General features: G+C 43.6%; 1 long non-coding RNA gene across 1 annotated transcript; it reads left to right on the top strand.

The window, feature by feature from the left end:
- The first annotated feature begins 7,426 nt into the window (after positions 1-7,426).
- Positions 7,427-11,168, top strand: LOC127667764 (uncharacterized). Its single transcript, XR_007973933.1, has 3 exons — positions 7,427-7,693; positions 9,081-9,203; positions 9,780-11,168. It is a non-coding gene; the product is annotated as an uncharacterized LOC127667764 (long non-coding RNA).
- The last annotated feature ends 1,199 nt before the right edge of the window (positions 11,169-12,367 follow it).

The raw sequence follows: 12,367 nt of genomic DNA, 5'->3' as shown, positions 1-12,367 counted from the left end.
AGGCAGGACCACAGCTGAAGCCCTGAGAGTGGGGACCCAGCCAGGAGGCACGTGCGATCATATTGTGCTTGGCCTCCATCTGAAGGGCTGCTCGCTACCTCTCTGGGGATGGATCCGAGCTGGCTGGCAAATGAACAACGCTACTCTCAAGGGATTGTGTTCCCCAGCGACTGGCTGTTCTTCCTATAGATAAGCCAAGCTTGCCAGGCAGCCCACAGATTGTCCTGATCTATAAATAAGCTGTCTGTCTCCATTTACCCCGCCTCCTCTGTGCTCTAGGTGCGGCCTTTTCTAGAACTCAGACAGGCAGGGAGATGGCCTAAAGCTTCTGTGGGTGTGTGGGGCTGCAGAGAGACTTGGCTACTGTAGAGCTGGGTACTGACATTCCTGGAGGATGCTGGTGGTGGATTTCAGTGTTCAAGTTGGCCAGGATATAGGGAGAGGAAGATGTGGAGAAACCAAGGCCTAGAGATAAGGTCTTGGAAATCCTGACTCATTCCCACTTTAGGCCCCTTTCTTAGCTTTTCTTTTTGCTTAAACATATTTATACAATGACTCACTTGGCGCTCCGGATCCCTTTAAGAGTTTGCTTAAAACCTTACCTTCTGCATGAATTCTACTGAGACCTAGTTTTTTAATGCAGACTGTTCCCGCTGCCTGCATTTCTCTCCCTGCTGCTGTCTGCATCTCCTTCCAGGCCTGCTTGGTTTCTCTTTGCCATTCACCCTGTCAGATTTTCATAGGTAATGCCATCAGCTAGCTGTTTCTGCCTCTGCCCCTTTACCCAGCATGTTAGCGCCTCACGGACAGGTTCTGTGTTTCCTGATTATCCCAAGTTTCTAGAAAGCGTGATCCATAAATATTTGCTGGGTTTCTAAGTGTGTGCTCATGTTCATGTGTATGCCCACATGTTAGTGCATATGAGTGCAGTACACGTGTGTGTGTGTGTGTGTGTGTATGTATGTATAGGTGTGTGTAGGTGATATCAGGAGTCAGTTTCAAGTATCTTCCCCGATTGCTTTTGAACCTTAATTTTTTGACACACAGTCTCTCACTGAACCTTGGAGTTTACTGATCCAGGTGGGCTGAATAGCCAAAGAGCTTCCGAGATTTTCCTTTCTGCCCCGACAGTGTAGTATATCATTTGTATATCATTTTGCCATACTATGACTTTTATACTGGTGCTGGGATTTGAACTCAGGGTCGCATTGCTGGGAATCTGAACTCTGGTTCCCATGCTTGTACAGACCGAACCATTTCCAAAACCCCTTAATAAATATTTAACACTTGTCTTTTTGTCATCTTAGGGACCTTAAATGAAATTTTCAATTAGTTTCAGAGACAACAAACTATTAAAAGGAATGTAGAGATGAAAATCTGCCCATGATAATTTTTATTGTTCATGTTTGTTAATTTTCTACTTTACATTTATTGATAAATTGTTTGTGAGAAAGGAGATCATTGTGCCACAGTTTTTGGAGTTGACCTCAGGTCACCAGGCTTGGTGGCGATCACCTTTACTTGCTGAGCCATCTCAGTGGCCGCTGCTTTGTGATTTTAAGACAGGGTTTCTTTCTATAGCTTGAATTCTCAGTGATCATCCTGCCTCAGTCTTGCAGGCCCTGAGATTACATGTGTTCCAGGGCACTGAGCTGCTTCTTCTTTTTTAAACAAAGGGCCACAATCAAATTTCCAAATTACTAAAGAACTCAAGAGTTTGGACATCCATTCTCAAGCACTGGGGTATTTCTCTGAAAACATAGGTACCTACGCCAGGCAGCTCCGTTCACTGGACATGTATCATGAGGCCATGGTGACAATTTTCAGTTTCTAGTAGCAAAAAGAAGGAGGAAAGTTATTTTGTTATTATATTAATAATGAACTTTATTTCATCATATTCAGATAGACATGATTTTAATATGTAAAATGTTTAAAGAGTATTTTACATATTTTTCTGCCAGATTCTTAGAAATCTATGTGCATTATACACTTGATTTGCACAAATCACATTAAAAAAACCTCTATTTTCACTTCATGGGTATGGATGTTCTGTCTGCATGTGTGTCTGCTTGTATCATGTGTGTGTTTAGTGCCCATGGAAGCCGGAAAAGGATGCTGGATGCCCTGGGACTGGAGTTACAGATACTGGTGAGGCCCTATGTAGGTGACAGGCATCAAACCTGAGTCCTCTGGGAGAGCAGTCAGTCTTTTCTACCCATTTAGCCATCTCTCCAGCCCAGGGTCTAGTCTAGTTCAAAGTACTCAATAGTCACAGATACTAGCAGAAACTGTACCAGCCAAGACAGTTATAGATGACTTAGGGTATTTATTTTCTTTTCCTTTGGGAGTTTTTGTATGAATCAATGACCAGGACAATATAGAAAGTCTAAGAAGAGAAACAAGATGAAGGCCAGAGCATGTGTCATAAAGGGAGAGAAACTGGCAAAGATACGGGAAAATCTTCTTATAGAATATATGATTGGCAGGCATTAACTTTCTCTCCTGTCAAAGCAATGAGTAAAGCTAATATTGAAGTTTTATTTTATACAATTACATTACTAAAAATGCAAATGAGACCAATTCATTCTTTAATGGTTAGTGGGAATGATAGCCCTTTAACCCTTTTGGAAAGTATTTGGGGGAAGATCTCTCAAGCACAAGCCTTAATAGCCTGTTTTCTGTCGCTGTGTTTGTGGAAATTTATATTTTAAAAGTAAAGTAAAAGGAAGGGGAAAGGCTAACAATAGTAACATCTCTCTTTCTCAAACATTATCTACAAAACAAAAGCTGGAATTGACCTAAATGAAAAATGAAAGAATTGCATCCATTTAGAAGACTCAAAGAAAAAGGTATCAACATAAGAAATGCTATTGTTACAAAAATAAGGGAAAAGGAGTTGGATACATTCTATGTGTTCTTATATTTTTTTATTTTTATTTCATTTTATTTTATTTTTCTTGCAACTCTATAAACATCCTCAGAAAAACAGTACCAACCCAGGCTGACATTTTTTCATTGTAGTGACATCTTGGTCTTTAAACAAGTTTCCCATGCAGTGTTTGTTTTTGTGCAGTACCCACCCACAAAGATTCCACTATAACATATTGTTATAAACATATAAATTCTTTGTAAACATAAGAAGTTTCATGTGGAAGACAGAAGGTAGTCATGTGGTGTGGGTTTGTTCATTTTGCTGTCAGGATTTACTTTGGCATGGTTTAGAGAGGGTACAGCCCTTTGCAGAGGCAAAGCCAAGGTGACACAATCCAGTGCTGTCTGTGGAGGTGGGTGCATAAGGCAGCTTGCTCTGAATTTAGCAGATTAGGGAACAGGGGGGTGGACGTGAAGTTAGCTGCCAGTAACCTAGAAGATGTCCTGGCCCCTGTAGCTCTTTGGTGGCTAGGACCCCACTTCTAGAAGGCTCCACAACGTTCCAGAACAGCGCCACCATCTGGAGACCAAGTATTTAAACACATGAGCCAGGGAGGACATCTCTTCTTCAACCGGGATTAAATATCTTGTCATATATAAGGAATTCAGCATGAGGCCCAGCAAAAGAAGGTCCTATAGGCTTGAGTTTATTAATCCCACTAAAGTGCTTGACATATAGTGTTCACAGAATGTTGTCCCCCAGCCTCTAACCCTTTTCAGTGTCTTGTTCTAACATCTCTCAGCATTTGGTAATATATTCTGTAACTTACAGTCATGAAAAACAACTCGGGGTGACTACGGTTTGACCTCTTCATGTGACATGGAAGGTGGCTAAGACCAGAAGAAGGGACTGTCTAGACCAAGGTCATACAGCAAATCAAATTTTTCTCTCTGAACATCAGGACTAAAACCCTTGTCACAGGAGTCAGTGTGATAGCTCAGTGGGTCAGGGAGCTTGGCACGCCACCAAACCTTTTGGTGTCTCATGACCCACATGGTGGACAGAAAAAACAGACTCTCCTGTAAAGAGGTCAAATGGTCTTTTGACCTCTGCCTGTATGTTTATGCCTGCACACCTATCTACAGAAATAAATAAACACAATATACTTTTTTTTTTTTGGCTTAAAACTCCTGTTCCCCCTTCCTTGCGGCCTTCTTGTCAGGATCAAGTGGGATGGCATGTCTTGCCAGGCAGAAAGGCTTGCAGCAACATGATCCAGCATTACCTATACAAAAGTAATTTCTAGATGGATTCTTCCCGAGAGGTGTGGCTCTCAAGTTCCCTTTAGCAGACAGGTTTCCTGATGCCTTGTTTGAATATGAGTGTGGCCTGTGACTGTGTAGAGAGGCCATGTTAGCCCGGCATCTCTAATTCTGTAGAACACCTGTGCACACGGTGTCCGGAATGGGAACAAGTGTCTTTGGAGGCAGGCAGCTCAGGGGTTGCGTGAAGCCAGAGCACTGGTTACCTGATGTTGTGCCAACTTGGTTTTCTCTTCCATAAGATGGAATAATCATATGGCCCTGTGCTATTATTGTGGAGTGTCATGGAGGCAGCTCATAGGAGATATTGGGGTACACTTCTCATCCCAAGCCGCTTCCAGCATTTGGTGTAACATCTCTCCATTGGTACCCTCCAGTGTGCCTGGCTCTGGGTCCCGTTCTCTGTCACATCAGCTCTTGAAATCACCTCCATCAAGTGATGGAGAAAAAAAAATGGGGGCTTTGACCAGAGATGTGTGATGTGCTGTGTTCCAGATGGGCTCAAGTGTGGCTGCCCGCATCTCTGCCCACTTCCTCAGTTCCCTCTGTGGTCAGCTGGCTGCGCAGGCAGAGGCTTGCAGATCCCGTGTCTTCCTTTGTACCTTTGCTTGTCTTTCCAATCTTCTCCTGAAACCTGTTCAGGAATTGCACACACCCCCCCCCCCCAGGTAAAACAGGAGCCCAGCTGCTTTCTGGGTAGTGGGAAGGATTCACAGATCTCACAGGCATCTTGGATAATTTCATTATTCCTATTTATGATAGAAGTGTTCGAATGTAAATAAACTAGGGCCAAATAAAGACCAACAACACCTCCTAGATCGAGAATAATATCATTATATGTCTACATATAATAAGAGAAAAAGTATTACAGTCCTTTCCTTTCTCACCCATCTTGATTCGTTTCTACATAATATAAGGAGAACGGCCTTCTTGTGTCATGCTGCTATAAGCCAAGGAATGGCAGCATCCTCCGGAAGCTGGAAGAAAAGATGAATTATCCTCTACTGGATAATTTCTCCTGCAAAGAGCAAAGCTCGGTCCATAACTTGACTTCAAACTTCTGGCCGCAGACTATGAGAGAATAAATTTCTATTGCTAGCCACCAGGTTTATGGCTATTTCTTGTGGCAACCTAACCGTAGGACCTTGGCATAGTGGGTTGGTAATAACTAGTACTAGTGAGTTACTTAGCCCTCAGGACAAACCAGGCATTGTGGATATGTTAGATCACATGGTGAAAGGAGAGTTAAATTTACCTTTGGGGTTAAGCTTGTCAATCTATTGACGTGAATTAGGGTTATCATTCTGGATTATCTTCATGGCCATAGCATGAATTTTAAAATTCCTATGAGATGAAAAAGGCTGGAAAAAAGAACGAGAGAGGTCACCATGAGCACTCCTCCTGCTGCTGTGGGAGTCGGGAAGGGAACCTAGGAATGTCAGGACTTCTGGAACCCGAAGAGAAAAGAAAACAGGTCCCCTTCCCCCATTCCCCACCACAGAGTCTCCAGAACAATTCAGTTCTGCCAGCATCTTAATTGAGGCTGGTCTCTGACCTCAGAGTTAGGAGTGTGTGTGTGTGTGTGTGTGTGTGTGTGTGTGTGTGTGTGTGAGTGTGTGAGTGTGTGTGTGTGTGTGTGTGTGTGTGTGTGTATGCATTAAATGACTCCTTTGTGGCCATACAGGCAGCAGCAGCAGGATCCTGGGTGTCTCTAGCATCCTGGCTAGGTCCTCTGAAACTCAAGACTTCATGGCCTCCCTCAGGGAGGGGAAATGTGTGGGCAAAGCCCACCTTAGCTTAAAATGAGTCATCTTGCTAATCTAATGAGTAATGAATGCATTGTCTCTGACTAACACATTCTTAAATTAAGAGTCTCTTGCTCAAGTCACAGGTGAAATCTAAATAAGGCATTAAGGATTTCTACCCATGACAGACAGATGCCTGTGTGAATCCCCTCATGTGGGAGTCATCATTCTTATTTCATGGCTGAGGAGAACAAGGCACAAGAGGAAGTGGAGACCAAGCCCCACCATGGACAGAGATTGAGGCTGTAATCCCCAGTGCCTGCCTGGCCCAGCCCTTCTCTGGGCTGGGTACTCAGATCTGACTTGAAGGTGATGAAGGGACGTCACCTCCCCTCTGTAGAGACTCGGTCTCTTTATGCATCCCAGTTCCCATGTCAAAAGACTACACACATAGGTGCTGCTGGCCACCACCTTTATTTTTTATTAAATCCTACACACAGGAAATGCCTCTGCTAAGTTCTTCTAGTGGTGAGCTTGCTTTTGGGGCTCATCCCACTTTCAAGAAGCCCCCCCTTTTGTTTTGAATCCTTTGAGAAGTACTCCCCCATTCTCAGAAATCCAAAACCCACTTTAAAAATTGGTCAGTACTTATTAAACGTGTGTGCGTTAGTCTAAATGTTCTTTGATTTGAAATTAAAATACAAACCCCCAAAACCCAGAACACTTCAACTGCAAAGGTGAGAAACACATGGCTATTTTTGATGTGTGTGAGAGAAATGAGCTAGACTTTTGGTAAAGGGAACACACACACACACACACACACACACACACACACACACACACGCACAATGAAGTTCCTCTCTGTTTTCTTTCCCTTCCTGACGGTAGGTTTCAATTCCTGGGAACATCTCTATTGCTGCCCTAAATGGGCAATATTATTACTTTTTGTATTTTGGTCAGTAACTTCCTCCAACTACCATCCACACCCCCTACCCATTGCAAAGAACATCATGGAAAAGTCTGGAGTGTTGAAGCAGTCCTGAGATGCAGAAGAAAAGGCCCAGTCTTGAAGCCAGAAGACTAGAACTTCCCCAAGGTCACACATTCAACGTCTTCCCTTGTTCTAGTAACCCACATACACAGGTACTCAAAACCCACTTAATGGACAAATTGATGGGCATCCTGGGATTGTCTGTACAACCAACTGCATGTGAATCTGAGAGCACTGGGGCGTCAGAAGGACGAGCGTCTGGGATATTTTAATATTTAGTATTTCCAGACTCAGCAGGCAGTGGGCTAAATCTGTCCACTGATGGGCATGCTTAAATTATGAAACCACTCACGTAGGTAGAGAGGTTGCCTTGAGCAGGAAGGAAGTTTTACCATGGGTGTTTGCTCAAGGCGCCTGGGGGCGGGGCTGCTCTGCTGGGGGCTGGGCAGGTGACCTAAGAACATGTGAATGATCGGAGTGGGGATACGGACCTGGGTTAACGGGGGTTGGGGGTGGAAGCCTTCCAATTTCCAAAAATGTGGGAGCGGAACCAATAAAGGGAAGAGGTCTCACAGGACAAGTATTTCCAGCTTTCTGTAGGGTTAGGCGGCGGGGCTGCCCCCTTGTGGTTAAGGGGCGGAAGGGAGAGGAGTTTATGGGCCAATTTCTGCCTGCCCAGATGTTCTGAAGCCTCCATCCACAGCTGTCCAAGGTGGTGATGTGCCCGAGAGGCTGAAGATTGGAGCCAAGTGTGATTCTCAAGGTAAGAAAACCCTGAAGGTTGGATGTAGGACTACTGAGGGTGGAGTGGGTTTATGCTTGGGCCAGAAAAGAGAAGGAGGTAGCTAAATGTTTATAGTAAGATTTAACCCAGCACATAAACAATAAGTATTTGTTGATGTTCTGACTGTATCTGACACATAACACATATTTTCTCAATTCTTACAATAATCCTGCTTGTTTGATAACATTGTTCCTAGATTTACGGATGAGATTCAAAGCACAGAATTTAAAGTAACATATTGGTATTATAATGTTTGTGGTAGTTTACAACTGTGTACTGCTTAATAGTAGATAGGCACTTGACACTTAGTGTTAAGAGGTAGGGTTTATTTTTCTTTAGAGATTTGTTTATTTTTATGTACTTTGGTGTTTTGCCTGCATGTATATCTGTACAAGGGTGCCGTATCCCCTAGGACTGGAGTTACAGATGGTTATATAAACTGCCATGTGGGTGCTGGAATTTGAACCTGGGCCCTTTGGAAGAGCAGCTAGTACTCTTAACCACAAAGCTATCTCTCCAGGCTCCTGTTTGCCTTTAATTTCTATTTTCATCATTCATTTTTATTTCTACTTTCATCCCTCCAATAGGGATGCTGAGACTTATAGAACATCCCTATCAGTTAACTTTCGCAATGAAGGAAACCACGGCAAAGTATCATAGCTTAAGAAGAATCAGCATTTACTTTTTAATGCTGGAGATGTGGTTTGGTTCAGGTGCAGGATGCTTCTGGCTTCAACTGGTATAATGAGGTCATTGTGCCTTGGTGGTCATGTTTGGTCATCTCTATGGCTCTACTTTGAAGAGTTGGAGAGGGGTGGGCTCAGAACTATTGGTGATTGATTCACAAGTCTCATATTCATCAGGACAACTGGGATCAAACAGTGGGGGGGGGTGCACATCCAAGGCCACTGAGGACTCAGTAAGAAGCCATTCTCTCTGTCCAGCGGTGAGATTCAATGTAAGCAGACTACGTATACCTATCTGAACAATTCCAAGGAGCATGTCTTTCTATGCAAAGGAGTGATTCTCCTCTCCTATCTACCCTAAACTGCCAAAGATGGATCAAATTCACATCTAGCAGCATGGCTGTAGATAGAAATACTCAACCACAAACAAATTACATTTATTTACCATGTGCATTATTTGGACTTAGAGAATATAGTTTCCTTAGTCTTGCAAAGAAGAGTGAAGTCCAAACAATTTGGCCATGCAAAAATTATAAGTGGAAGACAGTGCTATTTAGTCTTGACTTCCCAAATGCTCAAGCTATACAATATTTAGTAGTGATTCCAATGCATCTTCCTTTGAATTCAAGACCTTCTCTAGGGTTGGCAACTGGGCAACAGATGTATTTGTGATTCCACAGCATGCTTTCTGGATGCCACAGATGTGTTGTGTCTGTGGAGGGGTAGAGATGTAAATCCACAGTCCCTCCCTCTCTGGACTCTCGTGTGGGATTTGTTCCTGGACTGAAAAGGCTCCTTTGAAGGTAAAGTGAAATCCATTATTTTCAAGAGTAAACCTGGTTACTGCAATTTCTTGAAGGAAGTTAATTCCTGTAATCTGTTAGGAGAGCATTCGGGTCAGAAATTTAAGACTCAAGTACCCAGAAGGCCTATGGTGGTCACCAATCATAATATCATCTTGGAGAAATGTCCCAGCACTTCTATCCTTTTATTTCAATATATCAAATGGGGGTTAGTAACTTCCAGGAGTGTGTTGAACTGCAAATAGTGGGAAACCCAATAGACGTTGATTTCTGGTGGGAGGTAGAAAGTGTAAGTTAGTGTCGGTAACTAGAGAATGATGCTTGAGATTCCGAGCTGCCTTCTATTCCTCTGTGCTGGTCCTTTCGGTGAGAAGATAGTGACTATGTCTCTAGACAGGAAGAAGATGTGGGCAAAGGGCAGGAGTGGGGGGGGGGGGTCAAAGGAAAATGCTGAATGGGCTAATTCTCCATGATTTTAGGGAAGCAACACATTTCATGGAAATCTCCCCAACAGTCTTTGGCAGTTTAAGGTCCATAGGAGAGGAGAGTCACTTTTTCTTATATCTTATTTTCTAGAACTGAACTATGACCACTAAGCTGCAAAGGATCCTGGGAAAGCAACTTTCTTTATGTGGGCGTTTTCATCTCTGAATGAAATGAAAAGCCTATAGGTAAAGAAGAAGAACAACTGCAAGAGGACCTAAATCTCCTTTTGTATCCTGGACAAATGGGACTGTCATTTGTTGATCTACCACACAGTCAGCAGTGTAAGCTCATTTGGTTAGTCATTCACTTCAATTCCTGCATAGACACAAAGCAGGTGTGGATTCTACTTTGTATACATAGAGAAACTGAGGCGCAGAGAAAATCAGACAGGTTCACATACACACAGTGGGATGAATTAACCCTAGTACCTATATCTGCTGGGTCCCAAAAGTTGAAGGAGGTCTTACGTCAGTCTATTTTTTAAAATGATGTCCAAGAAAGTAGTTGAAAGTATTCTCTCCCCTCTCATATCATAGACCTGAGGAAGGAAGGGTAAGCTCCCATGAAGATGTTTGGGGGTCTCTAGAGCTCCTGTGGAGATCTCTGTCCCCTAGCAAGGTTCTTAATGGCTCCTGATTTCTGAGAGCTGAGCTTTGAGGTCTGTCCTTCCCTGAAGGGTCCACCCATCCCTGCAATTAGATTCTTCCCTCACTGTTAGCCTATTGCTAACTAACTTCATGTGTGCTAGACACACCCATCCAAAGGAAATAGAGCGGGGCTCAACTGCTCCTGATTCTCAGAAGCAAAATAATCCAATACTTGGCCCCCCGAGCAAGGGATGTCAACAGTCAAGAAATGCAGCATTGGGAGGCTGGTGGCTGTGCTGGATGGTACCTTGCCACTTACTGGCCATGTGACTTGTTTGTTCCTTCATTAGCCCTTAGCTTCTTAGGTGCAACAGGAAAGAAAACAGTCAAATTCATGTCACACTTAGAAGATGGACTGCCACATGGCTGACACCACCGCGACCTTGGTCAGTGTGGTAGTTTGAACGAAACCGGCCACCATAGACTCATAGGGAGTGGTACTATTAGGGTTTGTAACTTTGTTGAGTAGGTGGGACTTCATTGGAGGAAGTGTTGGTCAGTTGGGGTGGGCTTTGAGGTCTCTATGATTAAGCCAGACCTACTGGATCAATTTTCCTCTTGCTGTCATGCAGATCAAGATGTGGAACTCTCGGCTACCTTGCCAGCACCATATCTGCTGCACACTGCCATGCTTCCTGACATGATGATAATGAATTAAACCTACAAGCTGTAAGACAGCCCCAATTAAATGTTTTCCTTTATAATAGTTGCTGTGGTCATGGTGTCTCATCAGGGCAATAGGACACTAGGGGAGTGTTTGTGGAATATCCTTTCTGATCAGTATGCTTCTTCAGATTCAGTCTTTTGAATTCTCAAAGCTAGGTCTCTAGGGATGCAGAATGTTTAGTACATTCCACAGGTATCAATGAATGCACTGGGTTTTGCTGTTCAAGTGGAACCAGAAGATTTGTTCAGCTCTAATTCTCCTGCCTTTCTGAAGACCGTATGAGTTGAACCCATGCAAGTATGTGATGTGAAGACCCTGCTATCAGTCAGCTAAGAAAGATGGGCTGGTAAACTGTAAGGAGCACTCTCCTTCAGAATCAGGACTGAGCCTGCAGGTTTTACATCCACCATTTTCCTCAGCACCAACTCTGTGCCACCTTCAGAAGCAGGTAAGCAGAGGGAACAGGGCCATATTCCTGGGACTCTGTTTGGTTTGGATTATGCACACCCACCTAATTACACACTTTCCCTGCCTGTATGTAGTATGCAAACACCCCTCCCTAAGCAGTGTATCTAACAACCCCTGACTTGCATCTGCACGGGGCTACAGGTGCACCCTCTCCAAACAGTAGGCTAAATGTCTCCTCTCTTAACAACAATCAAACTTAGTTTCTGTTAAAATATTTTCTCACTGTATCTGGTTTTCAAGAACAGAAAGGCCAGTGGATTCAGACTGAATCTGTTTTGGATTCCTGTATATATAGTAAGGAAAAACTGGGACCTCAAATATACTTTTTCGGGAGAAGCACCTTTTTACCATGGAATGCCTATGCACAATTGTGTATGCATACAATTAAAATCAGGTGCATTATGGGAAAGGACACCAAAAAACCCTAACCTTTCAGTCAAAACAGAGAACCACCTTACGATGCCCAACCCCTTCCTCTTGAGCCCCATAAAAGGAAACTACAAGCAATAAATAACTGGTACGGTTAATCTTAACAGTGCGCTCCTCTCTGATCTGTATAGCACTTCCCTCTGGATGAAGTTTTCTCGATACTTTTGCCAATTGGGTTCAGTCCTTACTTTCAGTTCTTCGATTGAGAGGTTAACAACCCATAAACACCCATCTGAGGCCCCGAGTGCTGGTTACATTTTGACAAGCCTCATCTGTCTTTCCTTGATGCAAGCTTTGTGACCTACAGATGTGAGGTCAAAGCCTCTGTGTCCTATTGGCCAAGCCCCTCCACTGGTTTTGGCTTTGGGTTTCCCTTTCCTCTCTAAGAAGTGTCTCTGGGGCCCCTTTCAACTCTACGGTTTCCTACCACTCACTAGAAGATGCGTTTGGGCTTGGGAAGCAGTGTG

The sequence above is a fragment of the Apodemus sylvaticus genome, chromosome 17, assembly GCF_947179515.1.
Source record: "Apodemus sylvaticus chromosome 17, mApoSyl1.1, whole genome shotgun sequence".
Lineage (NCBI taxonomy): Eukaryota > Metazoa > Chordata > Mammalia > Rodentia > Muridae > Apodemus > Apodemus sylvaticus.
Note: the sequence above shows the minus strand (reverse complement) of the source record. Positions and strands in the feature narration are given on the sequence as shown.